This window comes from Phyllostomus hastatus, unplaced genomic scaffold, assembly GCF_019186645.2.
Source record: "Phyllostomus hastatus isolate PE091 unplaced genomic scaffold, TTU_PhHast_1.1 phas_contig_40, whole genome shotgun sequence".
Lineage (NCBI taxonomy): Eukaryota > Metazoa > Chordata > Mammalia > Chiroptera > Phyllostomidae > Phyllostomus > Phyllostomus hastatus.
Window position 1 is genome coordinate 3,745,616 of NW_025333872.1, and position 18,054 is coordinate 3,763,669.

The following is an 18,054-nucleotide window of genomic DNA, read 5'->3' on the forward strand; positions in this document are numbered from 1 at the left end:
CTACTCCAGTATAATTAACACAAGCTGTAGACTATGCTTTTATTTTTAGTTTTAATATCTTCAAAATGTAGTGTCAGGACCAAAAACACTTTGTACTGAAGTGGAGAAACCTCATCTGTAGTGAATTATATCTCGTGAATGATTTCAGAGATCTGATTTTTATAAAATAAGAGAGAGAACATTAGCCATTAATGGCCTCTGGGATATTTAATTCACAATGCTTAGGTTACTGCTTTATAGCAGCCATTGTTAGAAGCTGGGGTAAGTATGCCTGGGATCCAAGAGATGTGAATTCAGAAGGTTAGCAGATAATCTGTCAATTTTTTAAAAACATTGTCCAATTACATGGGCCTCTTCTCTTCAAGTGGTGTGAATTAACCTTATGGTATAGATATTCATGCATGTGTCTCTCTTACAAGATTGAAACTCACTAAAGCCAAAATGTCACTAATTTATCTTTATAACCCCACCCCATCATCCCAGCAACAAGCACCTCATTTTGTTTAATGTCTCTGCTGTGGGCTGAGGACATAAGCTTTATGTGACTGAGGGAGGCAGCCGTTTTAGGGGCATTTTGCAGAAGTCACTGCCTATGCATTTTCTGATTCAAGTCAGACCCTCTCAAATTTCCTGACTTTGAACAGATCTGAGCAGTAGCAAGCAGGAATAGAAATAGCTGAAGCAATGAAAATACTACTGCACACATTCTTGAGGTTGTATAACTGCAGTGGGAAGTTTCTGCATATTAAAAGTTTGATGGGGGCACTCAGGGATGGAGAAGATAAGTTGCCTTTATAGCAAAAATAGGGATCAGCATTCAAACCAGAAAGCATGGCAAGTGTGGGTGCAGAGGGGCAGCTCACTGGAATCAGGAGACAAGGCAGAACCAGAATCATGAAAGAAAAAAGGCCTAAGTCAGAATCCAAAGAAATCATAGGGGAGGATCCACAGCTAAACCTAGACCTACATAGTAAGTTATTATAAACCTATATCATTTGCAAGGAATATTTACAAAAGTGAGTTTAAGCCGTAGAGTGATTTTTTAAGTAAAAGAATACTGAGAATTCTAGGACCTAAATATCAAATAGCAATATTTTAGAAACAAACACTGTGCAAACTTCCTAACTCTGTGAGGAAGACATACTCAGCAGGTTCATCAAAGCCCAGCTCAGCCAAGAGGAAGGTTCTGCTCAGCACCTGGACAGGTCCCTGGGGCAGCCATGGGAAGGACGGGGTCACCTAAGAGTCCCCAAAGAGTAAGTACTCTCCTGTGATTACGAGGTTGGCATGAGGTGATCCCTAGCCATCTGAGCTTAGAGTTGTGTGACCTATTCAACAGAAGCCATGTAAGAACATGTTTCTGTGAAACCAACAATACTGACTGAAACAAACAAAAAATCCCATACATTTCTGCTCTTCTTCTTTGGCTGATAACAATGAAGGATGAAGGAATGAACTTTGGACAAGTTAGTTATTTGACCCAAATGGTGGCTAATAAGAATAATTAGGATCTGTCCCTGTGTTTCTTACTACCTCATAGGTTAGTGACCCCATGATTACTTGAACTGTGAAGAATTTCATTATTGGCATGAACTCTTGAGTTTTATCAGCTGTGGTTACTTCCACATAAACTGTCTCATATGAAAACAAGCACTGGTTAATATACTTCGAACACACCAAAAATGAGCCAGGGGCAGTGGGTGGATGTTTACTTTACGGCCCTATTCCCTGTCCTATTCAGAAGCTAGTCCCTTAGGCTGGAAAGGAGAATACATTTCCCCACAAGTCCTTTCCTTGTCTCTTATCAGACATTCCAAAGACCCTTTCTATACGGCATCGTCAGAGTGAATGAACAATGGTGAAGGAAATCCAGAGTTCCATATAGACCTTAGTTTCAGATAATGAAAAAGATAGAAAAATCAACCAATGTAGAACATTGCTTCCATTTGCCCTGCAAACTCCTTAAAAGCAGGATTCAGGTTAAGTCATCACTGTAAACCTCATATCGTTGTGGCTCAAGGGCCAGAAAAGAGTAGCTCTGAAGACAGACAAAACAGAATTCAAATTCTGACTCTGCATTTCATCTTGCTAGCTGAATCTTATTTGCCTCATGAAGTTACTGTGGAATGTTTTACTAGACTACATATATAAAAATATAATGCAATGCCTATTGGTAAATGTTTAATAAATAGCATTTATTTTTATTACAATTATTACTACATGTTTGCTGAGTGATTTGATTATAACTCAGTATATAATCAAATATGAGTTAACTTATTGCATCTTTAACAGATTTTAAAATATTTTTATTTTGTCTGATAATATAATGTTCCATTATACATGCAAAAAGTTTAGAAAATACAGAATAAAAAAGTTACTCCAATTCTGGAAACCCAAGATAATACTGTGAAATTTTTATGTTTATTCTTTCAGGTTTGTTTGTAAGCATATATACATATATGTTCATATATGCATACATATAAATGCTTTTTTGTCATAAAAGTAACAAAATACATAGTTTGGAAATGTTCCCAGGTCAATATCATATATATAGGTTTTCATTGACATTGACATTTGCTGCATTATATTCCACTGAATGAATATATCATAATCCAATTCTGTATTATAAGTAGTATGATAACTATCTTTATATGTACATCTTTGTGTCCTTATGGACAAATTTGTAGAAGTTAAATTCCTGAGCTAAAAACCAAAGCCATTTAAGAAGTTTGTATGGTTTTCAAAACTGGTCAGCAAGGAGTATAAGCTAAAAATTATACATGGGATTTGCTCAGATCTCAAGACCATGCTTCCCTGCCTACTACCCGCGACTGGCCCTATCTACTCTGTCTGCAGTATAAGAGCTCACCAGCACAGGCTGTCGTCATCCTTCTCATTCTTATCAGTAAGACTGGGAAAAAATCACATCTCATTTTAATTTGCATCTGTCCAATAATGGGCAATTTTCATTTTTTGATGGTTGTTCTCTTCCTCCAAATTTATATGTAAAGAGAACAAGAAAGAGGGAGATGTAGGAAGAAGGGGAAGTGTGTAGATTTCAATTAGGGGTTTCAGATTAGCTAGAAAAGTTAATATTCTACACTGTGTTCTGTCCGGCACCTGCTAGTCCACTGATCTGGAAAGCACATTGATGAGGAAAGCAGTTGAAAAGCACTAATAGTAGGAGGTGGATTTATGAACAAGAAGAAATCTGATTTTTCTAGTAAGCTGAAGAATTTATATGTCAGGCAAAAGCTACCTTGACATTAATGATGACAAATTTTGGAGGTTGTGGCAAAAGTCGTCATCGATATGCTCAGTTAATAATAAATGGAGAGAAAGCCACTAGGAAAATTGGGCTGGGAGAATGAAGATTACTCTGAGATACAGAGTATAAAATATCCCATCCTGAGTCATCACAGAGCTCCGCTCCTCAGAGGCAGGTGGCTTGCACTAGGGCAGGCTGTTTGTAGGCCAGCAGCAGGGCAGGGTTGTCTTGGGGATGACTGCCTTCCTGCCTGGATATAAAGGTGGGCAGGAAAGCAGCGCTTCTCCCAGAGAGCCTGGGAATGCTGGCAGGAAGGGCTCCTGTGCACGAGGGCAGCCTGAGGAGGAAATGGGTGCCTGCCTGAGGCATCTTGCATTTTATTTTGGTGAGCCTTTGTTCAGGGGAAAAGGGGAAAGGTTTACAGGAACAGGTATAAAGGGTACATGGACAAAAACAAGGGGCAGGGTGGAAACAGGAGAGAGATGGGAGGGCTTGGGGGGTAGGCTGGGATGGAAATGAAAGGCAGAGAGCTGTACTTGAACAACAATTAAAAAAAAAGAAGAAGTGCTCGATGGTATTCAAGGACTGAGAATTAAAGCCCCAAGACAGATCTGAATTTTCAGTCTCCAGCCGCAGCAAAGTCAAGGAATGACATAGAAGGACAAATCTCAACATCTCTACTCCCAAGCCTCGGAGGATAAAGCTAAGACAAACTGATCTCTCTGAACTCTCTTTAGCCCACAGATTTGTAAGCAAATAAGATAAATTAGAAGTTTACCCAAAGGCTAGTTTCTAAGTTCATTTAATAACTTACCTCCTCTCCCCTAAAAAACAAGTAATCAAACAAACTCCTTTTCAGTAATAACGAAAAATTTCAACTCAATTGATCTTGTCCATTTTTAAGATTTTAGGATGTTCATTAACAATCTTATGTTTGTGTATTTTTAGTACACTGTTTACAGACGTTGAAATGATAAATTCAGCAAATGGAAAACAGAAGGTTTTGTTGACATGTCAAGCATTTGAAAGAAAAAATGGAGAGTTCAAAATAAAAACAACTTGGGAAGTACCTGAAAGAAGTATTAAGGTATTAAAATGGAATGTCTATGTCAAACTTCCACAGAGAGATGCAGAGAATCCCACCTGGCAGGCATCCTGGAGAACGGGTGGAAAAGAGAACAAGAGCTTGCACTCTACAGCTTCATGTTGGATATAACATCCGTAAGCCTCTTGTGAAGACATGTAGGGGATAAAGCCTTCATCAATGTCATTCAAGCAAAATGTGTCTTTTACTTCTGGTATATATCTCATGCACTCAGATATGAACACGCACATATACATATTGTTTTCTTCTTTATGTTTGTGTATTTTAGAATTTTTACATTGAGTATATATTACTTATAACTTGGGTCTATTATGGCATGTAGACATACATACATATATTAACAAAAATTCTGTTTAAATTTATAAGTTTATTTTGAATAAAATATAAACTTTATGTACCAGTTCTCTTTAATGATTGAGGCTGCTACTCTATCTTTGAATTTCCAAATATCTTGGAGGTGTCAGCAAATTTTTCTCACTTAGGGAGTATGTGGAGGTCTGTTATGGTTAAGGAAGTGGACAGTAAGATGCAAAGCAAACAACTCCAATTTGGAAACATTTCATGGACATTCTATTCTGGAAATTTATAGTTTTGGTTTTATTTATCCATTTAGGTATACAGTCTTATATCAACTGCATAAGAAAAACACCACTCTGAAGCAGCTGATTAATAGTACACAATCTTAGAGCCCATATATATAAAATAATACAAATATTAACTATAAAAATAAAAAAGTCCAGTGGCAGATCAGTTAGATCTTAGAACCAACTATGTGTATTGTGAAATAATTTGCTATATGCCAGGAGAGAATGTTTGTTTTTAATTCAGCTATGAAATTTATTATAAAAATAGAGTTAAAATAGAAGGGTATTTTTCCGTTGTTCATTAATTAAGTGAAACAATTTTATTTTGCCACCTCGAGGTGTAAAATCATCAAGTGACTTTAATTTGTTTAGATATAACTTTGAAAAAATTTTTATTGAATTTATTGGGGTCACATTGGTTAATTAAATTATGTAGGATTTAGGTGTACAATTCTATAATACATTATCTGTATATTGTTTGTGTGTTTACCACCCCAAGTCAAGTCTCCCTCTATCACCATTTATCTCCCTATAACCCTCTCCTATCTCCCTCCACCCCTCTTTCCCTCTGGTAATCACCATACTGTTGTCTGTGTCTATGAGTTTTCTTTGCTTACTGCCTTCACCTTTTTCACCCAGTCCCATGACCCTCCTCCCCTCTGAAAGCTGCCAGTCTCTCCTCTGTATCTATGAACCAGTTTTTATTTTGTGTGTTAATTTATTTTGTTCATTAAACTCTACATATAAGTGAAATCATATGGTACCTGTCTTTCTCTGACTTATTTTAGTTAGCATAATACTCTCCAGGTCCATCAATACTGTCTCAAAAGGTAAGATTTCCTTCTTTTTTATGGCTAAGTAGTATTCCATACTACTGCGGTATGTAAACATACAACAGCTTTTTTATCCATTCATCTACTAATGGGCACTTGGGCTATTTCCATATCTTGGTGATTATAAATAATGCTACAATAAACATAGGGGTGCACATATTCTCTTGAATAAGTGTTTTGAGTTTCTTTGGATATATTCCCAGAAGTAGAATTACTGGTTCACAAGACATTTCATCTTCAGTTTTTCTGAGGAAACTCCATATTGCTTCCCACAGTAGCTGCACCAGCCTGCATTCCCACCAATGGTTCAGAAAGGTTCCCCTTTCTCCACATCCTCACTAGTACTTGTTTGTTGATTTATCGATGGTAGCCATTCTGACAGGTGTGATGTGATATCCAATTGTGGTTTTAATATGCATTACTCTGATGATTAGTGACATTGAGCATTTTTTCATATGTCTGTTGACCATTGGTATGTCCTCTTTAGAGAAGAGTCTATTCAGGTACTTTGCCCATTTTTTAATTGTTTTTTTTTAATGTTGAGTTTTATAAGTCCTTTATACATTTTGGATATTAACCCCTTATCAGCTATGCCTTTCACAAATATGTTCTCCCATTCAGTGGGTTGTCTTTCATTTACACATAACCTTTAATTTTCTGTAGAAACATTAGAAAATATAGCTAGATCAAAAAAAACTAAAAGAACAAAATGAACAAAACAAAACAGAACCCCCCAAAACAAGAAAAACTACTTCTGATTCCAATAACATTTTCATGGCTTTGCCTTTCAGTACTCTTAGTGCATGAGTGTGTTATTGTGAGTATATTCTAAAACAAGACATTAAAACATGATTCACTGCCCTACCAGCCAAGATAGAGGCATAGGTAGATACACTGTGCTTTCTTGCACAGCCAAAAGAAGGACAACAACAAATTTAAAAACCGAAAAACAACCAGAACTGCCAGAAAATCCAACTGTATGGAAGTCTGACAACCAAGGAGTTAAAGAAGAAACATTCATCCAGACCAGTAGGAGGAGTGGAGACAGGCAGCCGGGGTGGAGAGGAATCAGGGCAAGGGGGTGGCTGGCAGAATGGGATGTGCTTCGGCTGGTGGATCGTAAGGCAGCACCTGGCAGACAAGGCAAAGCAGCGCTGGTGGAGCCAGCAGTCCTAAATTTGGGTGCGGATAAAGAGGGAGGAACAACTGGGGTGCCAGACAGACCATGCAACCCAGGGTTCCAGTACAGGGAAATAAAGCCTCAAAACCTCTGACTGAATCAAAGGCATTTTAACAGAAATGAGAAAAACAAATCCCATTTTATATAGAAACAAGAAAAGTAAAGTACCTAGAAATAAACTTAACTAAAGAGGTAAAAGATCTGTATTCAGAAAACTACTCAACACTGAAGAAAGAAATTAAGGAAGACACAAACAAATGGAAGCATGTACCATGCTCATAGATTGGAAGAATTAACATCATCAAAATGTCCATACTACCCACAGCAATTTATAGATTCAATGCAATCCCTATTAAAGTACCAATGACATATTTCACAGATATAGAATAAACATTTCAGAAATTTATATGAAACCATAAATGGCTCTGAATAGCTGCAGCAATCTTGAGAAAGAAGAACAAAGCAGGAAGGATCACAATACCTGATATCAAACTGTATTATAAGGCCACTGTAATAAAATCAGCGTGGTATTGGCATAAGAACAGACACATAGACCAATGGAACAGAACAGAGAGCCCAGAAATCAACCCAAGTTTCTATGGTCAATTAATATTTGACAAAGGGGGCAGAAGGATAAAATAGAGTAAAAATACCCTCTTCAACAAATGGTGTTGGGAGATCTGAAAAGCTACATGCAAAAAAATGAAACTCAATCACCAACTTGTAGCATACATAAAAATAAATTCAAGGTGGGTAAAAAACTTAGATATAAGTTGCGACACCTAAAAAGTCCTAGAGGAAAACATCAGCAGGAAAACCTCAGACATTCCACACAGCAATATCTTCACCGATATGTCCCCTAGAGCAAGGGACATTAAGGAAAGAATAAACAAATGGAACCTCATCAAATTAGAAAGCACCTGTATGGCTAAAGACAACGGCATTAAAATGAAAAGAGAACCAACTATATGGGAAAACATATTTGCCAATGACACCTCAGACAAGGATTTGATCTTCAAAATATATAAAGAACTCACATGACTCCACTCGAGGAAGACAAACAACCCAACTAAAAAATGGGCAAAGGACCTGAACAGACACTTCTCCAAGGAGGACATACAGAGGGCCAATAGACATATGAAAAGATGCTCAATTTCACTAATCATCAGAGAAATACAAATTAAAGCCACAATGAGATATCATCTCACACCTGTCAGAATGACCATCATCAATAAATCAACAAACAACAAGTGCTGGTGAGGCCATGGAGAAAGGGGAAGCCTTTTGCACTGTTGGTGGGAGTGCAGACTGGTACAGTCACTGTGGAAAGCAGTGTGGAGATATCTCATAAAATTAAAAGTGGATGTGCCTTTTGACCCAGCAGTCCCACTTCTGGGAATATATCTGAAGGAACCCAGAACGCTAATTTGAAAGAATACAAGCACCTCTATATTCATTGCAGCATTATTTACAATTGCCAAGATATGGAAATAGCCCAAGTGTCCATCAGTAGATGAGTGGATAAAACAACAGTGGGACATTTACATGATGGAATACTATCCAGCTGTAAAAAAGAAGAAAATTTTACCCTTTGGGACAGTGTGGATGGACCTGGGAACATTATGCTAAGTGAAATAAACCAGTCAGAGAGAGACAAATATATGATTTCACTCATATGTGGAATCTAAACAACAAACTGAACTAACAAGGAAAATGGGGACAGACTCATAGATAAAAAGCAGGATAACCACTGTTGGGGGGGGTTAGTGGGTAAAGTGAGTGAGCAAAAAGGAAAAAGGACTTGGACATGGACAATGGTGTGGTGATTACTGGGGGAAGGCGAGTATAACGGGACTAAATGGTAATGGAAAAAGAATACAATAAGGACTAAAAAAAAAAAAAGATAATGCATCTCCACCCTGACTGGTATGGCTCAGTAGGTTGGGTGTTGTCCTGTGAAGTGCAAGGTTGCTGGTTCAATTCCCCATCATGGCACATACCTGGGTTGCAGATTCAGTCCCCCGTTGGACTGTGTGGAAGAGGCAACTGATTAATGTTTTTCTCACATGTCAATGTTTCTCTCTTTCTCTTTCTCCCTGCTTCCCCTCTAAGAATAAATAAATAAAATTTTTAAAAAAGATAATTCATCTTCTTAAAGTAGGAGAGTCAAGATTAGAATTTAAGTTTCTTGACTCTCAGTCCATTCAAATTTTCTCTGATTGATCTCAGTGACTCTGGGCATAGTTCAGAAAGTATTTGTGGGCAAAATTCTTAATATTTCAGGTAATTCCTCAGTCATTCTCATTCATAGATGAAATCTATAAGGCATAGCACACAGTGGATAGCAGACCAGTGTGCACTGAATCTAAATGTCAGGAAGTGCTTTCTGTCAACAGACTGGTTTTGAGGAATCTTGTTGATACTGCAAACCCTGGGGCAGATCTGAGTTAAGGTCATAGAGATGAATAATAAATGGCTCATGAAAGAAGCCAGAGAGGAAACTGAGGCCCTGGCAGGGGGTTCACTGATTCATTCAATGAGGATCTACCATGAGCCAGGCACTAACTCTTTTGTGAAGTAGAGAGAGAAAGTAAGATATATAAGAAATTAAATACAATGTTGCTGCTATGAAAAAATTAACTCAGCATAAAGGACATAAGGGTGATGTGGGAAGGTGTATTTTAGAGAAGGTGGCCTGTGGAGGTCTTCCTGATAACTCGACGTTTGAGTAATGAAGACTTTTTGGGGGAGGGATGGAGGAATCAGGGAAGCAAAGGCTAAGCGTGGGATGGAATGAGCCCCCAGAGGTTGCCAGGGGCCACCTGGGGCCTTTGCAGGTCATGGGAAGCGGTTCTGGATAGTGAGGAGACAGTCAATATCATAGTCTCTGGGACAGTTTCATCCATAATGACAAGAAATTAGGCCTAACATTCTTTGTTTGTTTTTAAAGATTATATTTATTTCTTTTTAGAGAGAAAGGAAGGGGGGAAGAAAAAGGAGAGAAACATCAATGTAAGAGAGAAATATTGATCAGTTGCCTCTCCTATGTGCCCCAATGAGGGACCAAGCCTGCAACTCAGGCTTGCACCCTGACCGGGAACTAAACCAGCAACTTTTCACTTTGCAGGATGACACCCAACCAATTGAACAATGCTGGTCAGGGTGAGGCCCAATGTTCTTGAAATTTTTCATTTTATAATGAGAAATCTGTGTAGGACAGAGTTCACTCATATTTCAGTTAAGAGGTTGTTCAGACTCCTGCATGTGTGCCTCTCTTCCATTCATTCTCTCTCTCTCTATCCCCCCATATTCCTCTCTCTCTGCCTCTCACTCTACACTCCTACATCTCTCTACCTATATCTCTTATCTCTGTCTCTATCTCTATCTTTATATCTGCTCCTATCTTTCATCCTTGTGGAGCCTGGTTTCCTAAAATTTATTCTTCTCTGAGTCCACAGTGCAAGATGCTTCCAGGTAACAATCAGCAGAATTCATCATGTCACAGAACTTATACATTGTAAGACATAATTTTGAAACATGTTTTTAATAATAGTTTGACAAATAAAACCACTTTGGATGCCAGTGGCAATAAACTGAATATGAAAAGGATAAAGCATTATTGATCCAAAATTAAGTACTAACAAGAAACTCTCCCTAAAACACTGTTTTGCCATCTAATTCTCACTAAGACAATATTCACTCAAATATTGTAGGGTACTTATTTATTTGTTTTTTGGCTTAATTTCATTTCTAAAATAGACTGAGGGTGATGGTCTATCTCAAATTATATGTGACAATCTTGATTTTAATTATTCTGTCCCATACTTTTGGGAAGAAGCTATCAAATTTTAGGTCCAAGAGAGCCACTATTCCTGTAGTTGAAATTTATTTCATGGTTCTAATCCAGTTCAAATATACTGAGAAACTGAACTCAATTAAACTTTTATTAGAGTACTCTAATAAAAAATTTGAACTGAAAGTTAAATGTGATGAAAATGCTTACTTTAAAAGGATGAAAACCCTGATGATTTTCTTTAACTCACTTCCTCTATAAAGTCTTCCCTCCCTGTGCCCCTGTCCTTTGCAAAATACTCCCTTCCCCATCTTGAGCCGTGCATATCATGGCAGCTGAGCATTGTCAATAGCATCATATCTGGCCGTCTGCTCTGCTATCTCCACTGCTAGGCTGTTGTGGGCCCTCTGGTGTGTCTCTGGGCTCCCTGGCTCCCAACTCAGTACCTGACATAGAGCTTTTCAGTAGCAAAAATTAATAAACCTATAATAAATTAGTTTTATCCCAAACTGAGACTTATTTGTTAGAAAAATGACTCTTCCTTTAGTGTATTTATTTGCATTTAAATAAAAGTTTGAAAGTCAATGAAACTTTTATTAGTAGAGATATATGGCCTTTCGAAATAAATTCTGTATTTGTTAGTTTGAAAACACAATGTGGACTATCAGTCAAGATGGCAGCATAGGTAAACACAGCTCACCTCCTCAAAACAAACACATCAAAACTACAACTGAACAACCATCACTCAGAACTGTCAAAAATCAAGTTGATGGACTTCCATGAACTATGGAATTAAAGAAACCACATCCATCTGGATTGGGAGAAGGGGCGGAGACATGGAACAAGATGGTCCCACACCCAAATGTGGTGGATGAAAATTCAGGAGGGTTATCTTGAGAGCGAGAAGTCCCAGCCCTATTCCAGGTGCCCTCAGCCCAGGGTTCCAGTGCCAGGAAGATAAGTCCCCACAACTTCTGGCTGCACAAACCACTGGGGATTGAGTTGGTGAAAAAAACCTTCTGGAGTCCCAAGCATTTCCACTTAAAGAACCCACACTCACTTCATCTTAGCTCCAGCACTGAGGTAGTAGTTCGAAAGGCAATAGTGGCATATAGGAAGGACTGGAAGTATCCGGCATCAAGATGAGAGTTGGGGGACAGCTTTCTCCCAAACAGAAAGGTGGACAGAGGCCATTGTTCCTTTTCCTAAACCCTCTCCCCACAGAGCCGGCAAGTACGTGTCATATTTGACACTACATCAACCTGGCTAACAGCATTGGCTTCATCCTGGGGATGCTCTGAGTCTTCATCCCACCCAAGCTGTCAACAGTGGCTTTTCCAAATGAATGGCTGGTTTTGGCTCATGCTTTACAACTTAGTAAATTCTCTCAAATGAACAACAGCCAGCTTTAGTGAGCCCCTAGCCCCTGTACCTCTTGCTAAGTGGTCCCAGGCTCAGCACTAGCAGCAGCTGGCCTAGATTCACAGCTTGGCTTTGCCTGGGAATCTCCATGCTTATATAAGTAGTAGCCATCTGCAGATTGCTTTGTAGCTTATGCAAGGTGACCCCAGGTAGAACAGAGGTGGGGGCTGACCTTGGTCAGCATCACCTGGGAAACCTCAGAGTCTGTGAACCCAGTGGAGAGCTACAGACCACACTGGAGCACCACCATCCTGCTCCTGCACAGCTGATCCTCCACAGAGGGCAGAGGTTGGTGATCAGTGGTCACAGCCAGTTCTTGCAGCTGACTGGCCTGGGTAAATCCCTCCCATTGACCTGCCAACAGCAATAAAAGCTCAAATACAAGAGGAGGGTGTACTCAACTCACATGAGGATACACCTCAAGTAAGCAGCTTGGGTGATAAGGGAGGCTGTGTCACTGAACCCTATAGGACACCGATTATATTAGGCCATGCTACCAAGACAGGGAGTCATAGCAGCTCTACTTAGTACATAGAAACAAACACAGGGAGGCTGCCAAAATAAGTAGGCAAGGGAACATGGCCCAAATGAAAGAACAGATCAAAACTCCAGAAAAAGAAATAAACAAAATGGAGATAAGCAATTAAACAGATGCAGAGTCCAAAACACTGGTTATAAGGATGCTCAAGGAACTTAATAAGGACCTCAATGTCATAAAAAAAGATCTACTCAGAAATGGAGGATACACTAATTGAAATAAGGAACAACATACAGGATAACAACAGTAGAGTGGATGAAGTGGAGAGTTAAATCAGATTTGGAACACAAGGAAGCATAAAACAACCTTGCAGAACAAAAGGAAGAAAAAAGAGTCCCCCCAAAAAGAGAAGATAGTATAAGCAACCTCCAGAAGAACTTCAAGAGGTCCAGCATTTGCATCATAGGGATGACAGAAGAAGAAGAGAAAGAGCAAGAAACTGGAAATCGATCTGAAAAATAGGAAAAGGCAACTTCCCTAATTTGGTGAAGGACATGCAAGTCCAGGAAGCACAGAGAGTCCCAAACAAGATGGATGCAAAGAGGCCCACTCCTAGACACATCATAATTAAATGCCAAAGTTTAAAGATAAAGAGAGAATCTTAAAAGCTGCAAGAGAAAAGCAGTTAGTTACCTACAGGGGAGTTCCCATAATACTCCCTGCTGATTTCTCAAAAGAAAGTTTGCAGGCTGGAAGGGCTTGGCAAGAAATACTCAAGGACATAAAAGTCAGTGACCTATAGCCAAGACTGCTCTACCCAGCAAAACCATCATTTAGAATCCAAGAGCAGATAAAGAGCTTCTCAGACAAGGAAAAACTAAAGGAGTTCATCATCATCAAACCATTATTATATGAAATATTAAAGGGACTTATTTAAGAAAAAAGAGATCAATACTATGAACAATAAAATGGCAATAAATACATATCTATTAACAATTGAATAAAAAACCAAACTAAGCTAACAAGAAGAACAGAGGCAGAATCATAGACATGGAGAGAGATTTCATAGTTGCCAGATGGGAGGGGGCTTGGGGAAATGGGTAAAGAGGTGAAGGGACTAAGAAGTACAAATAGGTAGTTACAACAGGCATGGGGGTGTAGAGTACAATGTAGGAAGTGGAGTAGCCAAAGAACTAATACGTATGACCCATGGACATGAACAAAGGTGAGGGGATTGCCTAAAGGAGTAGGGGAGTGATGGGTGGAGGGGGACAAAGGAGGAAAATTGGGACAACTGTAATATCATAATAAAACATAATTAAAAAACAATGTTTGGTTTTATATTACAACTATATTTTGTCTTGAATATTTAACTTTATAAAGAATAAAAAAAAGAAATCCCATTAGGTAATAATATCCGAATAAGTCCCAATATAAAGCAAAGCCCCAAGGATGGAAAGTGAAGTCCTACCTTCTGCTTTGAAAATGGATTAAGGGCCCGAGGGTCAAACCTAGCACAGCCCCCAGCTTTCCCAGCTGTTTCAACCTGGAAGGAGGGTGTTATTCCCCAACAGGAGCAGTGAGTGGAAAAAACAGTGACTTGAGGACCCTAAAGAGCATGAGTGAAGGCTGCCTTGGCTGGTGCCCCCAGTGGCTGCAGGAACCTTTTCCCATTCAGTAAAATGGGCAACACACTAGGGCATCATTTGCTTAAGGTACCACCTGCTTGCTTAGATAGATTTCTATAGCTTAGTATCTTAAATTGTGTGATTACACACTCATGAGCCAGTCGAATAGCTCTCAAGTCTTTCCCTGTGGAGTTCTCATGTAACACGTATAATCTTTTTCTGTGTTAATATTCGCTGCTCTTCTTTGATTATGTGCCAGAAAATGATGCAAATAAAGGTGCTGTGACATTCACTTAAGTAGACACAGGCCTTTTAGCATAGTGGGGGACACAGATAACAAACAATACCACAGGGACATGATTATAAACAGAGTTAAGTGCTTTGAAGAAAAAGTACAGAAAACATAATAATGTGTAGTGTAGTCATGATGTAGTTAAGGCTGCAGATTGGAGAAGATGTCTTTGAGGAAAAACAATTTAAACTGGGGTTTGAAGGATGTGTAGAACAAAACAAGGTGTGTGTGTGTGCCCCTGTGCACGCACAAGTTATCCTACTCAGAAACTAGAAGCAATTGCATGTGCAAAGGCCCCACGATGAGACAGCATAAATCATTTAAGGCACTGAAAGGCCAGTCTTGTTGAAGGGGCAAAGGGGAAAAGAATGCAAAATATGGCTGAAAACACAGAAAAGGACCCAATCAGGCAGACACTTACAGGCCATATAAAGGATTCTGTTTTTGTTCACTAAAACGATGGGAAGTTAGAAGTTTCTGAAGAGTTTCAAGAAAACAGTGAAATGATAAAATTTACACTTTTAAAAAAGAAATACTCTGGTTGCACAGAAAATGGCTCAGAGGGGAGCAAAGTGGGTTCAGGGAAACCTATTACGACACCATTTTAGTGGTGGGAAGAAAATGACTGAAGTTTGGATAAGAGTAACAACAGCAGAGGCGTGGTGAAGTAGCTCGGTTCAGGACATGTTTTGAAAACAGAGTAAACAGAACTTCCAAGTGCATTGGATTTAGGGCAAAAAAAAAGACAGAAACAGAGGTAACTTAGAAGTTTCTAGCCCAGACAACTATAGGACTTGTAGAGACATTGACTGATAGGCATTGAGAGGCAGAGACCAAGTCTGGAGAAAGGTAGAGAAGACTTTAATTTGGGGAATTTTGAGTTTGGTGTCAGCTGTGAGGTAGGTGATGTGATCAATGAATATGGCATTCAGAGAAAAAATATGGATTAGAAAGTGGGTATGTGTAATCAGCATTTGGATGGCACCTGAAGTGAGGGGTTGATGAGATCGTAGGGAAAAGTACAGAGTCAAAGAAGAGGAGGTGCTAGGACAGTGCCTTGAGAAATGCCAACATAAAAGAGGGGGATCTGGCCCAGGGGGCCAAGCAGCAGTATGAGATGGGAAGAAAAGAGAGGAGAATATTTCAATGAACAGGGATGGTTAATAACTCTGAATGCTGCTGAAAAGTCAAGAAAGGTGAGGACTGAAATATGCCCATTACATTTATCAACATGGAGGTCATCGGTAACTGTAACAACACTTCAGTGTGATGCTGCAAAGCCAGACTGGAGTGCGCTGAGGAGTGATGTGGGGAAGGGAATGAATGGAGACAGTGAGTGAAAGCAACTTCTTGGAGTAGTTCAGCTTAAAGGAGAGGAAAGTGAGCAGTTGCTAGTGGGGGAGATTGGGTCAAGAGGGAATATTTTGGTTTTAAATATGGGGAAAAATGAGCCCATTCAAATACTATTAAGAGTCCAGTAAAGAGGGAGAAATTGAACATAAAAAACCCCAGAAGGATAGCTGAGGTTCCTGAGATGGCAGAAGGGACTGGGATTGAGAGTACAGCTGGTGAGGTTAGCTCTACACGTGAGACGGAACACACCCTCCACTATGCAGGGAAGGAAGGAGAGGGCGGGTACAGATGCAGGTTGGTACGTAGGTTTGGTGGCAGAGCAGGAATCAGCAAGTTCTAACTTGTGCATGTGGTAATTCATTGTAAAAAGATGTGTTTGTGTGCACTGAAGGGCTTGTAGTCAAAGATAAGTTGCTATTTTAAACTAAATACAGCAAAATGAAAATTCTTCACTGTACAGTTTTGATTTATTTGGCTTTGTTTAATTACTGGTCTTTTAACTTTATATTATCTTTTATAATATAATTTTTAAAATTTAGGTTAGTTGAGGTTAAATTTACAGAGTAAAATTTTCAATTCACCCTTTTAGATGTGTATTACTATGAGTCTTGACAAAATGTGTAGTTTTATAACTGCTACTAAAATCAACATACAGAATATTTCAATCACCCTAAACAATTCCCTCTTGCTCCATCATAATCAATTCCCTCCCCCACCAGCCCCTAGGCAACCACTAATCTGATTTCTAGTCCTATAGTTATGCCTTTTATAGAATGCCACACTAGTGGAACCATATACTACATAGCCTCCTGTGTCTGCTGGCTTCTGTTACTTATAATGCTTCTGAGATTCATTCAAAGTTGTCAAATGTATCAATAGTCCATTTGATTTTTATAGCTAAGTAAGATTAAATTGTTTAGCTAAACCAAAATTCACTTAGACACTCACTGGTTTAGGCTGTTCCCAGTTATGGGAGACTATGAGTGAAGCTGCTGTAAATATTTGTGTAGAAGTCTTCGTGTGGGCATGTCTTCATTTCTCATACATAGGTACCCAGTAATGGGATTGCTGGGTTTATGGTGAGTGTTACATTTAATGCTATCAGAAACTTCGAAATCGCTTTCCCCAAGGGATATACCATGTCACATCCCTACCAGCAATATATCAGAGTTTCAGTTTTTCAACCTCACCAACACTTGTTATTGCTAGTTTTAAAAAGCTACACTAATAATTGTATATATTATCTCATTAAGGTTGTAATTTGATTTCTCTAGTGACTAATGACTTTGAGCTTTCATGTCCTCACTTGCCCTCAGAATATCTTCTGATATAATGTCGAGCCTAATATTTGGTCCATATTATTGTTTGTCTTCTTATTAAATCGTGATCATTTAAACAATATTCTGGATATAAATCTTTGTCAGATATATATTTTGAAAATGTTTTTTAAGCCTGCATTATTTATACATTTTCCTCTCCTTTTCTTTTTGCCATGTGTCTAGGGCATGAATCAGGCATGTGCACAGACCAAAGCCAAGCTGGGATACACAAGGACTTACCTTGTTCCTGGCTAATGTGAGACCAGCATCAGCAAACCAGGTGCAACCTTACCCAGCTCGGAGACATATATATTCTTAACAGTATCTTTCAGAGAGCAGATACTTTAAATTTTGATGAAGTCCAGTTTATAATTTTTTTCTTTTATGGTTTGTGCTTTTTATGTCCTATAGAATTTTTGTCTAATTCAAAGTCACAAAGGTTTTATCCTGTCTTTTCTTTTGAAGTTTTACATTTTACATTATATATTTAGGTCTGAGATTCATTTTAAATAAATTTATGTGGTGTAAGGTATGGGTTGTTATTCTTGTCCAAGTTGTTTTATCTATTCTAGGTCCTTCCTATTTCTGTGAATTTCAAGAGCTGCTTGTCAATTTCCAAACACACACACACACACACACACACACACACACACACACATGCCTGCTGGAATTTTGATTGGGATTACATTTAATCTATAGATCAATCTTGGGAGAACTTATGTTTTAGTCTTGAATAGCCCAATCCATAAACATGCTATATCACTATTTAAGTGTTCTTTGATTTTTCATCAATGTTTTA

General features: G+C 38.7%; 1 protein-coding gene and 1 non-coding gene across 2 annotated transcripts in view; both read right to left on the minus strand.

The window, feature by feature from the left end:
* KIF6 (kinesin family member 6) overlaps window positions 1-18,054 on the minus strand; it is a 417,010-nt gene that overhangs the window by 217,126 nt on the left and 181,830 nt on the right. The gene's annotated exons all lie outside the window — the stretch shown is intronic.
* Window positions 17,427-17,561, minus strand: LOC123822326. Its single transcript, XR_006786294.1, has one exon. It is a non-coding gene; the product is annotated as a small nucleolar RNA SNORA48 (small nucleolar RNA).